The 16269-nt window shown below is 39.3% G+C and overlaps 1 long non-coding RNA gene across 3 annotated transcripts in view; it reads left to right on the plus strand.

The window, feature by feature from the left end:
- The window catches only part of LOC119255855 (uncharacterized), a 196694-nt gene that overhangs the window by 146715 nt on the left and 33710 nt on the right, over positions 1–16269 (plus strand). For 2 of the 3 annotated variants that reach the window (XR_005127562.2, XR_005127563.2), the window contains exon 1: positions 184–347. The exons of the other annotated variant lie outside the window; for it this stretch is intronic. This is a non-coding gene — a long non-coding RNA (uncharacterized LOC119255855). Of the gene's footprint in view, positions 1–183; positions 348–16269 lie in introns of those variants that run through there. 3 annotated transcript variants of the gene reach the window in all.

Genomic DNA, 16269 nt, shown 5'->3' on the forward strand with positions numbered 1-16269 from the left:
TGAGTTTGTTAACATACCTTATGTTATGGGACTTCTCAAAGGGACTTCTCAGATGAGATTAATTAAGGATCTTGAGCTGGGGAGAGTGGCCTGAATTATCCAGGTGTGCCCAATGGACGTGCAGGGTCTTAAAAGGGAAAGAGGAAGGTGGAGAGTCAGAGGGGATGTGACCATGGAGGTGGAGGGCGGAACAACGCAGGACCACACACCAAGGATCATGGGAAGCCTCCCGAGACTGAAACTTGGAAAAACAATTATGCCCAAGAGCTTCAGAGAGGACCGTGATCCTGCCACCACCTTCCTGTCAGCCCAGTGAAACCAGTTTCAGACATCTGACCTCCAGAACTGTAAGACAACATTTTTGTGGATTTTTTTAGTACTAACTTTGTGGTATTGTTGTAAGAGTGGCAGGGAATTAGTACAACTCTCTTTCACCACAATTAGACCATGAGAGTTTCAAGGTTATGGATATATCTTGTGTGCTTTGCTTGACTGTAGTGCCTAGTTCATAGGTTCTTCATAAACATTTGGAAAAGAAGTGAGCCGGAAAGGTCAGCTAGCAATCCATTCTCCTACCATGCTGCTTAACCTGATCTCATTGAAATAGGGGTTAATCAAATACAGGAGGGCTAGAAGGGGAGGGAGGGATTCAAACAAGAAAAAAACGCCTCACATAACTGGGAATAGTACTGGAGGCCAGGCTAGGTCAATGGGCATGGGTCTGGCCGTGCAGACCTTGTAGTCAATGTGAAAAGTTTGTTTCATGTAGGTCGCCACCAAACATTACTTCTCTGGAGAACACATCCCTCTTTGCTCTATAGATTGCATTATTTCCTTTATAGCCCTTATTTTCATTTGTAAATATAAAAAGGACTTTTTCTCCACTAGATTCTAAGCTTTATGAGAGTAGAGAATATGTCTATTGTCTGTTTTAGTGCCTAGCATAAAGCAGCTACTCAGTAGTTGTCAAATAGAAAACATTTGTTGAATTAAAAAGTAGTCATTGTGTACTTCAAAGAAAATGTTTTGCTAATCTATGCAACTCTAACTCATAAAGAATTATGCATTAGAAAAACAACTTTAAGAACAATGCTGGAGGTCTCTATTGTGTCTAATATTATCTTTAGATTTCATGTCACTGACCCCAAATGGAATCTTCTACATTGAGCTACTACCCATATTTAAGGGAGGTTGATTCCAGTCTGTTAGGCAGTTGCTAAATGATCTCCCCTCAACTGATTAATCAACATTTCCTCTAGGGTATCACCTGAAGCTAATTCTCTGCTAGTCATTTATATGCATCTCCTCCCATTTTGCATTCAGCATATGAAATAGATGGTGAAAATTTCCCTCCTCAGTCCTGTTCTCTGGATACATATCTTTTAGGCTTTATTTTATTTTTTTTACAGCAAACATTAGTGTAAAATTCTTCTACATTATTTGCATATAACTTGTTTTTTAATTTATTCAGGCAAATGTCTAAGTGGAATTGGTAGATTTTACTTTCCCATTAGCAATATTTAAATTTGATGCTGTTTGATGCTATTGTTGGTGGTAACTTTTTAAAGTTCTGTTTCCAAGTGTATGTTGCTGGTTGTGCAGTTGATTATTCTAAATTTACCTTGCTAAACTCATTCTAGTGGTTATTTGTATAGTCCTTGGAATTTTTCTATCTGCATAATCAAGTTGTCTAGAAATATAGTTTTATTACTTCCTTTCCCATATCTGTGCCTTTTACTTATTTACTTTTATCTTATTGCCTGGCTGGGACCTTTATATAATAGAACATATATAATTAAATAGAAGAGACAAAAGAGTATGTTGTCTTATTTCCAATCTTAGAGGGAAAACAACTCGGCATTTCACCATTATTTTGTTAAGTGTAAGCTGTTAATAGATGCCATTTATCAGATTGAGGAAATTCTCTTTTCCTAATTTACTAAGAGTTTTAATATACTGCTTGGATATTAGGTTTTGTGAAACACATTTTCTGTGCCTACTGAAATTGTGATAGTTTCTTTTAGCCTTTCAATATAATGAAATACATTGGTTTTTAAATGCTAAAACAAGCTAGCATTCCTGAAATGCACCCCACTTTTTAATATATGGCTAATTCAAAATATATATTGCTGGATTCAATTGCTATTATCTCCTCTCAACCCCCCCCCAGTTTTATTGATCTATTTGACATATAAAACTAGTTTAAGGTGTATAAGATGATTCCATATATGTATATATTGTAAAGTGATTACTAACCCCACCCCTGTCTCTGGCAACCACAAACAGATCTGTTTTCTGTGAGTTTGGTGGTTTTATTATTGATATATATGACAAGTATAAGTGATACCACAGTGTCTTTCTGTCTGACTTATTTCATGTAGCATAGTGCCCTCAAGGTCCAGCCATGTTATTGCAAAGGGCAGAATTTCCTTTTTTAATGGCTAAACAGTATTCCATTGTGTGTGTATATATAATATCATAATACATAATATATATACAATCACATTTTCTTTATCCTCTCAGCTGTATATGAATATTTAGTTATTTCCATATTTAGCTATTAAAATAATGCTGCAGTGAATACGGAGTACGATATTTATAAACATATAATCACTGACCAGAAGAGAAATTGCTGGATGACATAATTCTATTTTTTATTTTTTGAAGAACCTCTGTACTGTTTCCCATAGTGACTGTACCAGCAGTGCACAAGAGTTCTTGTTTCTCCACATCCTTGCCAACATTTATATCTAGTCTTTATGATGACATTCTCTTTTTTTTTTTTACAGTCATGCCACTGACCCTTCAAGTGTGAAGTTTTATTGAGTCAAATTGATAAATCTTATCTAATGCACATTTTTATCAGTCCCATATTCTTATCAGGACTGATTTTTTTTTTTTTCCCCCCTCCACCAAACCACCCTTACCCATGCACCATCGGTCTTCATTGCCCATCCTCTCCAGCATTTCCCCTATTCCCTCTGGTAACCATTATCTTTTTTGCTGAGTTCAAAGTTTTGGTTATTCTAGTGTTTGCATGTAATTGGTTGGTTTATATATATATATATATATATATATATATATATATATATATATATATATATTTACATTCTGCAGATGAGTGAATCCATCTGATAGCTGTCTTTCACTTTTTGTTTGGCTGATTTCATGAAACAGTCCCCTCAAGGTCCATCCGTTTTGTGCCAAATGCCACCACTGTCTTTCTTCACAGCTGTGTAATATTTCATTGAATAATATGCTCCACAATTTTATATTCATTCATTTGGTGAAGGGCACTTGGATTGGTTCCATGCTTTGGCAATTGTAAAAAAGTGCTGCTATATTGGTAGATCTTTTTGTGTTAATTTTTTCATGTTATTTGGATAGACACCTAATGGCAGTTAGTGGTTACCAACGGGATTTTACTTGAATTCCTATATTTTGGGGTCTTTTGTGAGCTGGTGTCTGCACCCTGACATTTAGCTACTGGTTTTATCAATTTGTTCCTCCACCTTGGTATTTGGTGTTGTTGACTCATAGTATTCTTGCCCTTGGTGCTGGTATCATATTGCTCTAGTCATTTTGCTAAGGAGTTTGTGCTTAAGTGTTCCTTTTCTTGTGGAAGAACTCCTTTGAGTATTGCTTGAAAAGTGGGTCTGGTGGTGGCAAACCCAGTAGCTTCTGTTTGAGAAAATCTTTATTATCCCTTCATACTTAATTGATAATTTTGCAGGATAGAGAATTCTTAGCTGACAGTTTTTATCTCTTAGAATTGCAGATATTTTCTTCCCAGCTCTTCTTGCTTGAAGAGTGAACTGAAATCCTGGGAATGCTAATTTTGGAACCCTTACAAGTTACTACTTTTTCCCCCTGACTCCTGCATAATTTCATCTTTATCTTTGATTTCTGATAGTTTCACAATGATGTGTCTGAGTATAGTTTTTTTTGGGTCTAAGAATTTAGGTGTTCTCTGTGTTTCCTGGACATCCATAGTTAATTGTGTAGCTTTGGAAGTTCTCTCTCTCTCTTTTTTTAGTAGGTTTTCTATTTTTTTCCCCTTCTGGGAGTCTAATTATTTGTAGGGTTTCCTCTTCTAATTGAGTCTGATATTTCTCATAGTTTGCTCTTTTTTTTAACCTTTGTCTTGATGCTCTTCTAAATGTGTAATTTGTTCAGTTAACTCTTTTACAACGGAAATTCTTCTGCTATTTTGATCCTATTTAAAGCACTGTCTGCATTTCATTCAGAATCTTTTTTTGTGATCTTTCTGTATATTCAATCCCTTTACTGAAAATCTTTGTTCCTGTATCTCTTTTCTGAAATCTTGTGTCTGCTGTCTGACCTTCTAGATCTCATTTAACATTTTTTTAAATTTTTTTAAAATTTTTTTTAATAGAGGCATGTTTTATTTACTTATTTATTTGTTTGTTTTGTTTATACAAGCACTGGGTACAGTCAGAAGCGCGGGAGGGTGAGAGGATTCACCAGAGCCAGAGTGGGGAGCAGAACAGGCAGAAGGACCGAAATACACTGCTGAGGGGAGCAGCGGGCGGTAGGAGAGGTCTGCACGCCATGTGGGACCCTCCTCCGGTGGCCGGGGAACAGCCGGGGATCGAACCGGCTCCGCAGAGGCTGCGTGCAGCTTCCCAACCCAGCGCTCAACCGCTGCGCCACCGGGGAGGCCCTCATTTAACATTTTTAATATTGTTGTTTTGAAGTCATTGTCAGATAGTTTCTCTACTTGTCTCCTTTATATTTGTCCTGGGATTTTTCCTTCTTATTTTGTTTTTCCACCTTAGGTTGTAATGTTCCTTGCATCCGAGGCATGCATATTGCCTCATTTCTTGCTATTTATGTGTAGGTGGTTGGAGCACTGGAGATTTGCCTTTGTCCTCTTCTTAGTTTACCTTCGTGTGAGGGGAAGTAGCAAGGGGTGTCTAGGGTTTTAACACATGATCTCGGTTTGAGGGGTGACATTAGTCCCCTCTGCCTCTTGTTTTATTCCATAATAAGCTATATTTTGTGCTTAGGTTGTATTTACTTCCTTCTGAGGATGGTGATCTGCGAGCCTTGGATCTCCCAGTGGGGAGAACAATGTCAGGACCACCAGACTCACATTCCTGAAATAGTCTGCATTTGGCTCAGATGTGGCACTACGTGTGTAGTGGGCACATGTGTGCCTACTCAACACTATGGTTGCCCACAGTGGCTGTTGCTGCACTGTCCTTGCCTCAGCTACCATTTCTGCAGGGCTGGGCAGTATCTGCCCCCTTGGTTTGCCTTCCTTGAAGATTCGTAAATTACTCTAAAATTCTTCTTTCTGTTGTTGGGTTTTTATGGAGTCTGGCCTGGCCTGGCCTGGTTTTTCTCCTATCTCTTTGAGAGTGGCGTAGAGAGGGGGCTTTCAGTGGCCTTCCTGACCCAATTGCAGGCTTCTCAATTTCCTGTGTAGAATTTGCTGACCTCCTACTGTCCTGAATTGATCATGGACCCACTCTCGTGTCAGTAAAATTTCTCCAAGGAATTTCACCATGTCCTTGTTTGCCCTGGTGTGGCTTGGGAAGTCAACCCCCTGAGCTGACACACTCTCCATTGCCCCTGCCTGTTCTTTCCCCTCCATAGCCACCAACCTTAGTTCTTGAACTCCCTGGGTAAGTCCTAGGGCAGTCCTAGGGCAGTATAACTGGTGCAAAGCCTCTTGATTTTGCTAGGAGCACAGATCTTTCTTTCTAGTTGTTTTCAAGGGAGACGGTGCCTCCAGCCTCTCTATTCTGCCATGCTGTGGGTGGAGCCATGATGATGTCAAGTCATTCTAATAGGTTTGAGGGATCTCTGATTGTGGTTTTGATTTGCATTTCTGAGTAGTGGTGTTGAGCACCTTTTCATGTACCAGTTACACATTTGCATATCTTCTCTGGAAAAATGTCTAGTTAGTTACTCTGCCCATTTTTTAATCTGATTTTTTGGTTTTTGGGGTTTTTGCTATATGTTTTGAATATTAAGTCCTTATCAGATGTTATACATACATCCTCGCCTATTCCATAAGTTACTTTTTCATTTTCTGCATTAACAAAATGAGAAAGTTCCTTTGCTATGAGTAAGTCTTTTAGTTTGACATCCCAGTCATATATTTTGCTTCCCCCCCCTGCCTTGCTTTGGAGGTCAAATCCCACCCAAAAATCATTGTGAAGACTACTATCAAAATATTTTTCCTGTCTTCTTCCAGAAATTTTATGGTTTTAGTCTTGCATTCATGTTTTTCAACAATTTTGAATTTAATGGTATAAGAAAAGGTTCCAGTTTTATTCATTTGCTTTTGATTGTCCAGTTTTCCCATTGTATGTCCTTGACTCCTTTGTTGTAAATTAATTGACTATATATGCATGGATTTATTTCTGGATATTGTTTTCCATTGAACCATGTGGCTGTTGTCAATACCGTTATTGCACTGTTGCGGTTATTACAGTTTTGTAATATACTTTGAAATATAGGAAGTGTGATACCTCCTGCTTCCACCCCTCCCCACCCCGTCCCCCGTCACAAAAGTTCTCTAACTATTGGGGATTACTGGGGTTACGTACAAATGTCCTATTTCTGTGATAAATGACATTGGAATTTTGAGTGGGATTACATTGATTCTCTAGATGACTTTGGGTTGTATGGACACTTTAACAATACCAACTCTTCCAACCCATAAACACATATTTTCCTTTATATCTTTTTCAAATTCTTTCATCAGTGTCTTATAGTTTCCAGTGAGGGATCTTTCACGAACATTTAACTTCATTCCAAGGCATTTTATTCTTTTTGATGCAAATGGAAATGAGATTGATTTCTTAATTTCCATCACATTAGTGTTATTGCATAGAAATGTAGATCATTTTTGTATAATCATTTTGTGTCCTGAAACTTTACTGAATTCATTCATTAGATTTAATAGTCCCTAGGTGAAATCTTTAGGATTTTCTATAAAATACTATAACATCTGCTAATAAAGATATTTTTACTCCTTCTTTCCAACTTAGATGTCAATGATAAATCAGTTTGCATTCCTGTAATGCACCCCACTTCTGTATAGCTGGATTCAATTACATATTTTGCTGGATTCAATTTATGATTTTTTTTAATGTTTGCATCTATGTGCATGAGAAATTTTGGTCTATTGTTTGTTCTTAGTGTCATTAGTTATGCTACTTTATAATGTTGACATCATAAAATAGATAGACTGTTATCTCTATTAAAGAGTTGGCATATATTGGTATTATTTCTCCCTTAAGTATCTCATAAAATTCACCAATGGTAACACCTAATGCTGCATTCTCTTCACAGCATGATTTTGAGATATATATTCAATTTTAGTTGAAATAAGTTTGTTTAGATTTTATATTCTTGAATCAGTTTTCATAATTTGTGTTTTTCAAGGAATTTGCTCACTTCATCTTGGTCTTTGAATTTATTAGCATAAATTTGTTCATAATATTTCCTTATACTTTGAATGTAACGTCTCTGGTGATATTTCCTTTTTTGTTCCTCATGCTGATAATTTAAGTCTTTCGTATTTTTGGCCCCTTTGTTTCATTATATTTTATTAGTTTTTCAAAGGAGCAGACATTTTTATTTTCATGTTTGTTCAATTTTTAATTTTGACTTCAACTATTATACTTATTTCCTTTTGTAATCTTGGATTTACTTTTCCTAACTTCCTATGGAGGCTTATATCAGTTATTTGAGCTGTTGTTTCTTTTCTAATATAAGCTTTTAATACTATAAATCCTCCTCTGAGCATTGCTTTAGTTAGGTTCTGTCTGTTCTTATAGTTCACTAAACTTCTTGAATTCTGAATTATTTAGCTCAGTTTTTTTTTAAGATCAGTTATTGGAGCTGCATTAGGTTCCATTGGTGGTGTCATGTTTACAACTTTTTTCATGATCGTTAATTCTGGTGATTGGGAACATGCCAGCACATCCCTGAGGACATGCTGCGGGACGAGTTGTGGAGCAGGTTTGCAAGGCAAGACTCTGCTGCTCAGTGAGCAGCCCCCTTGCTATTTATTGGCAGTAATAAACAAGCATGATTGGTTATGTAACAATGGCAGGAGAAGCAGAGTCCAGGGGAGACAAAGGGCAATCATTTTTTTTAAGATTTATTTATACAAGAACTGGGGTACAGGCCAGATGTGTGGGAGGATTCACCAGAGACAGAGCAGGGAGCAGAACAGGCAGACTGACTGAAACACACTGCTGAGGGGAGCAGCGGGTGAGACAGGAGAGGTCTGCCGGACCATGTGGGTATCTCCCCAGCCAGTCGGGATCGAACCCGCACCGCAGAGGCTGCAGACAGCTTCACAGTGCTGTGCTCAACTGCCTGCACCACCAGTGAGGCCCTAAAGGGTAATAAATTTTATGGGGAACAGGAGGGAACAAGTCAGCCATGTATACACAGAGGACGTCCCATATAGGTACTTGGTGTAATTTCTGAGCTACTCCCAGACCACCTCAGACCATGGCCACACAGTCAACCACTACCTAGGCGTCCCCAGCTTTCTCATGATATGGGTCATTGTCTTAAGGTAGTAATGCAAATCTTTCACGCACTCACAGGGACATAGAGAGGCCATACACACAGGTGCGGAGGCCCCAAGTGGTAGAGGCCACACTGAACTTCTTATATTATTATCTACACATTTGTGTAAGTAGTCTTCTCTTCCACATTTTATAGTATTGCTTTGACAGAAACCATACTTCACCAGTCAACTTAGTTTAGATGTATGAACATGTTTACTGATAACATCTTTGGGCAGATGTGGCTTGTTTTCATTGTCTATTTTTGAATGAAGTCACTCACTGCCTGGACTCTGAGGTTGAGGGAGGTGCTGCTGGGTAAGAAGTATTAGCTAGGACTGCTTGGTTCCCTGTACAGTCAAGGCTATCAGAGGAGCTCCAATGTATTCTCTGTTCCAGTTTATGATATAGCTGGGACTGAACACTAAATCCAGTGCTAGGCAGGGTTATGAACTGGCTTCCCTGACTTTGTGGAACAGTAGTACAGGCCCCAGCACCTGCGAAGTTCATTAGAGACCCCAGTTAGACAAGACTCCTCACTATTCATGCAATTCCTTGGTCAGACAGTAGTACTAGGTTTGCTCTATAGATGGGAAAGCCACAGTCTGCAGTCCTGTTCAAGTGCCAATATATGCAGAACTATCAGATAGGCTATGATGTGCTCTGGTTAGATTCCCTGTTGGGCAAGCTAAAGACTATAGTCAGCAATAGGCAGGACAAGAGAACACACTCCAAGGCCAGCAATGCTCATTGTTTGTGATATTGACTCCTCTGACCTATGCCCCAAGTTCCCAGGCTTTTATCTGGATGATTAGCTCTGTCTGGTGGACCCTTTGCTCTTCTGTTTTGGGCTATGCAGCTTTCCAAGTGCTCTGGTTAGGCTTTCTTGTTCACAGGGTCTAGGAACTATATATAGCAGTGGGAAGAGCTAAGAATTCATTTGCCTTGTGAGTGCAAAATTGACTCCAAGTCTGGAAGGGCTTTTTTTGGTGTCTAGATTCAAATCCACCAACTCCCAAGTTTTCTGGTCAAATGATGCTACTATCTTTGTTCTGAGGACAGTCAGGTCTGCCTATTGATTGAGCATTGCCTGGCTCTGAGCATTGATAGGCTACATTGTCTGGCCAGTCTTTCTGATGAGGCAGAGCCAGGTGCTACACTCAGCTCTTGTGCCTGTCCAAAGACAGATCTGCATGCTTCTGAGATCCCTGGGCAGACCATACTATCTTGGCTCTGCAGATAACCAAGGTCACTGATTGTGACTACTTAGGTTCTGCAGACAGGAACCTGGTCTGGATAAAGATACAAGTGCTGCTCGTTGCAATCCCCTCCCACCTTCTCCATCACAATTAAATTCTCAGTCCATAACCCATAGAATCCCTCAGTCTTTGTACAGCAAGACTGGAAAGGGAGTTCTCAAGAAGCAACCCATAATTCAGGGTCCCTGGATATACACTCTGTGCTGTTTTACTACCAGAGGAACCATAGGCTTAGGGGAGACCCTTTGGTATTGTACTGGCCTGGCAGAGGGCCTGGACAGTCAGCTTGTAGCCACTTCTCCTTTGAATGCAGTGTATCTTTGTCTCTAGCGCAGGAGGGTGTTTCAGCCTCATCATAGTCTTCTAAGATTTTCTCAGTGGTGTCATGTTCATAACTAGTTAATTGTTCTTGTGAGGGGAACCAAAATCAGGATCAACCTGTTGCCATCTTGTGAAGTCACCTTGGTTATAACTTTTCATGTATGTTAACAATATCCTGATCTTAGGTACAATATTCATAAAGGTATGAATACTAATGAGAATATTTAGACCACATTAATTTTTTATAGCAATTGGCAAAAGCTAATATGGCATAAACCTTCCTGAGTATTAAGAGGAAAGAAAAAAATCTTTGTTTTTGCAATAATACAGACTACAAGAGTGTGCCATGTAAATAAGCCTTCATGTATAAAGAGAAATTGGCAGAGACACTCTCAGCAAAAGTCAGAATGTTTGGTCCTGTCTCAGATTTTTCTCCTTTTCCTCTTTCTCATATTGCAACTTCCTCAAACATACTCCCCTGTGACTTTCCGTGTTTCTTCTGAAGCCAATTGTACATTTAGAAAAGAGAGCCATCCCAGCTTTCAGTTTTACTCATCATTCCGCAGGGAAAGTTGCTTATAACCACATCTGGAGCATAATAGGTGTTGAAGAAATATACATAAAAAATAGCAAATGTTGGGCCTCCCCAGAGGTGCAGCGGTTGAACGCTGGGCTGCAAAGCTGCCCGCAGCCTCTGCAGCGCCAGTTAGATCCCGGGACGCCAGCGAGGGTCCCGCATGGCGCGCAGACCTCTCCTGACGCCCGCTGCTCCCCTCAGCAGTGTACTTCGGTCCTTCTGCCTTTTCTGTTCCCCGCTCTGGCTCTGGTGAATTCTCTCACCCTCCCGCGCTTCTGACTGTACCCAGCACTTGTATAAATAAATAAATAAATCGTTAAAAAGCAAATATTGCCATGTTTCACGAAATAACATTCCCTAGGAACCTATGATATTTTCAAAAACATCTTTTTGTTAAAAAAAATCGTCTTTCAGATTTGTGTGCATTATGGGTCTTGTCCATAGAAAATATTAATAATGATTGAAAACAAAAGGAGTTGCTAGCTAAACTTCCACAAAACAGCTTGTATCGCAAAAGCAGCCCTGGGAAAACATTCCCCAGAACTCTAACGCAGATAAAGTCGCCACCCTGTTACTTTGACACCATGGTAACAAAGCACCATAAACCCTTAGCTGTAGCCTATAAACTGCCACTTTAGTAAGAGAACACATTTAATAAAAGTTCTATTTGGGTCAGTAATTCAATTTTCCACACTTTCCCCTTTGTCTCAGAGTTATTCTCGCTGGTCTCCTCTTGTCCCATATTTGTTCTCCTTTTGAAACATTTGTCATCGCCCTATCTACTAGTTTCAGGACTGCTTCATCTAGTCTGGCTCTGTTACAGGGTATCATCACGAACTACCATTTTTTGAGAGCTTACATGTATATTTGTCTTCCCTACATGCAAAGCATATCATCTAAAAAGCAAAACTGTTACTTAGCTCTTTTACAAAAGCAAAATATTTAGACCCCACATAGAAAGTTTGGTTCTAAGATATTTTATTAGTTTGGCACAGTGTTATTTTTCTAATTAGAAAATTTTATATCACAATCCATATCTATCACTTATCTTTAAAAAACTGGAAAACCTGGGGCCTCCCTGGTGGTGCAGGCAGTTGAGCGCAGCGCTGTGAAGCTGTCCACAGCCTCTGCAGCATGGGTTCCATCCTGGCTGCCAGGGAGCTACCCACAAGGCACAGCAGACCTCTCCTGTCTCACCCGCTGCTCCCCTCCACAGTGTATTTCCGTCAGTCTGCCTGTTCTGCTCCCCACTCTGTCTCTGGTGAATCCTCTCACCCTCCCACACATCTGGCCTATATCTCAGTTCTTGTATGCATGAATAAATCTTTAAAAAAAAAAAAAGGAAAACTTGGCAACACTGGGTCATCATTCCAGTATGGCAGCAATGACTGAGTGAATCACAGTTGCCTCTGTTGATTGCAACCTACTTTCTAATATGCCACAGTCCCCATCATTCCTTTTGCCCTCAGCCTACCTGACTTATTTTGATGTAAGAACCATGGGTTAGACTAAGATGCCAAGTAAGGTAGGAACTACAGGAAGATCCAGTAGCATCTATTATCCATTCAGCATATATCAAGAAAAAAAGAACACACACACATACACACACACACGTGCACTGGTTTCACCTGTTCGAAAGCAGAATGTTCCTAGTTGTTATGGTTTGGTAGATGACCTGTAGATGACCTGGTAGATGACCAGTTTTATGGGATCTAAAAACTGTCAAAAGTATTTCCATATAAATTCATGGTAAAGGTGTTACTAGGTCCAAAAAATAACCCACCATATCATACTAAATAAGAACATTTTACTTCCAGATATCAGGGGAAATCTGTATCAAGCTTGTGCCATGTGATCCCTCCTTTCAAATATGGAGATATGGAGATATTGAAAGGAGGGATCACATGGCGCAAGCTTGATACAGATTTCCCCTGATATCTGGAAGTAAAATGTTCTTATTTAGTATGATATGGTGGGAAAGAGCGCCTAGGAAGCAAACAGTCCTAATCCAATGAGATACACACTAAGACCTAGGTAAGGAATAGCTTCTTGTTTGTAATCGGCATTCCTCTAGGCAGGAACTAAAAATGGCAAGTATGAACTCAAGCATGGGAAGGCATTCAAGATAGAACTGACAATTAGAAGAGATGGTCACTGCAAAGAAGGAATGAGGATTACCTAAATTCTCCATAACTCGATTTCCTCATCTGTAAGTGGATATAATAGTAGTCTCATCAGGTTGTTGTGAGAATTAGATAAGTTGATGTATTAGGTAAGTTAATGGTAAACCCTTAGAGAATGTATGCACATATTAAATGGCTTGTTTTGATAACTTTCAGAACATGGATTTAATATAAGGAAGGAACTTGGCTTGGCGTAAGGGGTAGGGTGAGTATAAGAACAGGAGACCATGTTATGGGAACACGTGCAGCGAATGAACACTTGAGAATACTTCCTTTGCATTTTACATGGCTGTCTTCTTTGAAAGCAGGATGGCACTCAGTGTTTGTTTCCTAGCACCTGTTATAACTTTTTTCTTTAAATCATATATGAGTGGTTATTAAGGGGGAAAGGTGTATGAACAATTTAGAAAACTTGAAACTGCATTGATCCTAGAACTTTGAGAAGGGCAGTGATGTAGAGGCCCCAGCTAGGGGACTAAACAGCTCAACAGCCAAGAACTTCTACCAGTTTAAATAATTCCTAAGCACTCATAATTTGGGGGCAATTGTATTACCTATGTATATTGTTCAGACAGTAGCTATACATATATGTGTGTGTGTGTTTACATATTATATATAAAATGTATATTCACTTTTTCACACAATCCAATGTATTCCTCAGGTTACCAATCTTTCCTTCTCAAATTAAGGTCTGTTCAGGAATAGTCTGTTTGTGTAAATATGAATAAACTTTCCCATGGAAGAAACTAACCACTTGCAGAAACAAATAGGGACAGTGTTGCTGCCCTTTCTCTTCTGTCCTCCATGGCTGCCCTTTCACTCCTTGTTCCCTTGTTGACTGGCAGAGAGGAGAGGAAGGACCATCATGTGGTCAGAGGAGACAGAGTAAGAGGCCTCAGTGAGGCCTTTAGGATAAAAGATCTGCCTGTCTGGGAAGCTGGCCCACTGCTGTTGAAAGGCAACTTTTCTCAAGATAAATGCTTTGCCCAGCGCTATTGCAACTCTTGTACAATGCATGCTGCCCTGTGGCATGAACTCCTCCATCCCCCACTTGTTTTTGTTTTGATGCTGCAAACTTCCCCTTGTAGCCAATAACCTGTTTACCATACTTGACATCAGGAACCAAAAAATCCCCCAAACTAGAGACATGGTCCCTGAGCAGTCACTTAACTTATTTGCCTTGAAAAATTTATGTGCACAAGAGTATTAGTTACTGCCAGTGCCCAGTGCTTTACAGCATCTGATTTTCTAAATTACCTCTGCAACAAGGGAAGAGGGAATTTGGTAAGAATTTTCCTAATCAAGAAACTTTCCAAGAAGACTGTTTAGGTTCTGCATTTATTTATTTATTTTTTTTTATCTTAAATAGATCCTATCATCTTCAGTTCTCTACCTGATTAGGGCCATCTTGTTTGTAAGTAAGATTGGCAGCTACTTAATTCTGAGGATTTTAGGACACTTAAAATGTTACCTATAACCCCTTCCCGGGCCTCCCCTGGTGGCGCAGTGGTTGAGCGCTGGGCTGTGAAGCTGCCCGCAGCCTCTGCAGCGCCGGTTCGATCCCCGGCCATCGGCGAGGGTCCCACATGGCGCGCAGACCTCTCCTGCCACCCACTGCTCCCGTCAGCAGTGTACCTCATCACTCTGCCTGTTCTGCTCTCTCCTCTGGCTCTGGTGAATTCTCCCACCCTCCCGCACCTCTGACTATACCCAGTGCTTGTATAAAATAAAATAAATTAAAAAAAAAAAAGACAATATCTCTATTTAAAAAATAAATAAATAAAATAAAACCACTTCCCTCCTTTTACAAACTGTGGGTTCTAGGGCATTGGTTCTCAAACTTTAGCACCTATCAGAATTTATCTAGACTTGTTAATAAAGATTGTTGTCTCTTCCACAATGCATCCCCATCCAGAGTTTCCAATTCTGTAGGTCTCAGAAGCAACCTAATAGTATGCATTACCTATAATATGATTACTGATGCCATTGAACTATGGACCACACTTTGAGAACCACTGCCCTAAGGTATTAACTTAAAAATCTAAAACTTAATCAACTTGGCACTAGAGAGATATATGCCATAATAAACAGTATAATGATATGAGTGGGAAAGGCCTATAATTATATAAGAGCATTCATCTGGGCACTGACCAGCTCGTGTGTGTGAGGAAATGACCCAAAACTTGAGAAGAATAGAGGAGGTGAAAGGCGAGAGGTAACTGTCCTTGGTCTTCACACAGAGCCACAGACAATGCCCATTACTGTTAACTGTGGTTGAAAAATTCATTCTTGGAGCACTGGGTAAAATAGTGGTGGAGATTAACTGTCCCTATGCTGAGCACAGATTGAGGCCACATAACGAATCTTAAAAAGAGAGAACCAAAGGACTAAACTATTTTTAATAACTGTAAGAATATTTATAGAATATACAATAATATCGAATAGCCAGTAAGGTAAATTCACAACCTCTGGCATCTAATAAAAAATTTCCAGGATTGTAAGGAACAAGAAGATACCTATAATAAAAAAAAAAAAAAAAAAATGAATGGAAGCTGTCCCAGGATTGACACAGATTGTTAGAATTAGCAGATAAGGACATTAAGCACTTACTATAATTGCATTCCTGATGAGCAAAGCTTTAATCAGAATTCTGGTTTAATTTGAATGTTTAAAAAATATTAATTTGAATGTTTAAAAAACATTTTTAAAGCATTCAAGTTAAATGAGAATTCTAGAAGCAACTACAATATGAGATAAAAAATACCTTGGGGGAGACATGCCCCACCTCTGTCACACCAGTGTATTCCTTTGCCTCCCTTGTTGGTTTCTGAGGTTCAGTGGGTCCTTCAGCCTTTGTATCGTGTTGGGGTTCCCTCGTTCATCTCTCATTCCTGGCTAATGGCTAGTTTTTTCTCTTGGGAGCAAAGTGAGAAATACCCTGTCACCATTTTGATCAGGGCTATCTTCCTTTTTGCTCAGTTTATTGACTTGGGTTCTCGCCTTTGGTTAGCCTAGCAAAACGTTTATCAGTTAGTTCTCTTTTCAAAACACCAACTAATAGTTTTATTAGTCTTTTTTCCTGTTCTCATTGCCATTTATTTATGCCCTACTATTTAATTTTTCCTTTTCCTGCTAATTTTGGGCTCAGTTCTTTCTCTTGTTTCTTAAGGCATAGAGTTGGGTTATTTCAGAATTTTATTTCTTAAGTAGGCATTTATTGCTAGGAACTTCCATGACAGAACTAATTTTGCTGCGTTTCCATTTATGTCTCAAGATACTTTATTTCCCCTTTAATTTCTTTGATCCACTGGTTATTTAAGTTCCATGTGTTCATGTTTTCTAATTCTCCTATTGTTTTCTTGTTTTAT

The sequence above is a fragment of the Talpa occidentalis genome, unplaced genomic scaffold (assembly GCF_014898055.3).
Source record: "Talpa occidentalis isolate TD23 unplaced genomic scaffold, MPIMG_talOcc4v2.1 talOcc4.3, whole genome shotgun sequence".
Classification (NCBI taxonomy): Eukaryota; Metazoa; Chordata; class Mammalia; order Eulipotyphla; family Talpidae; genus Talpa; species Talpa occidentalis.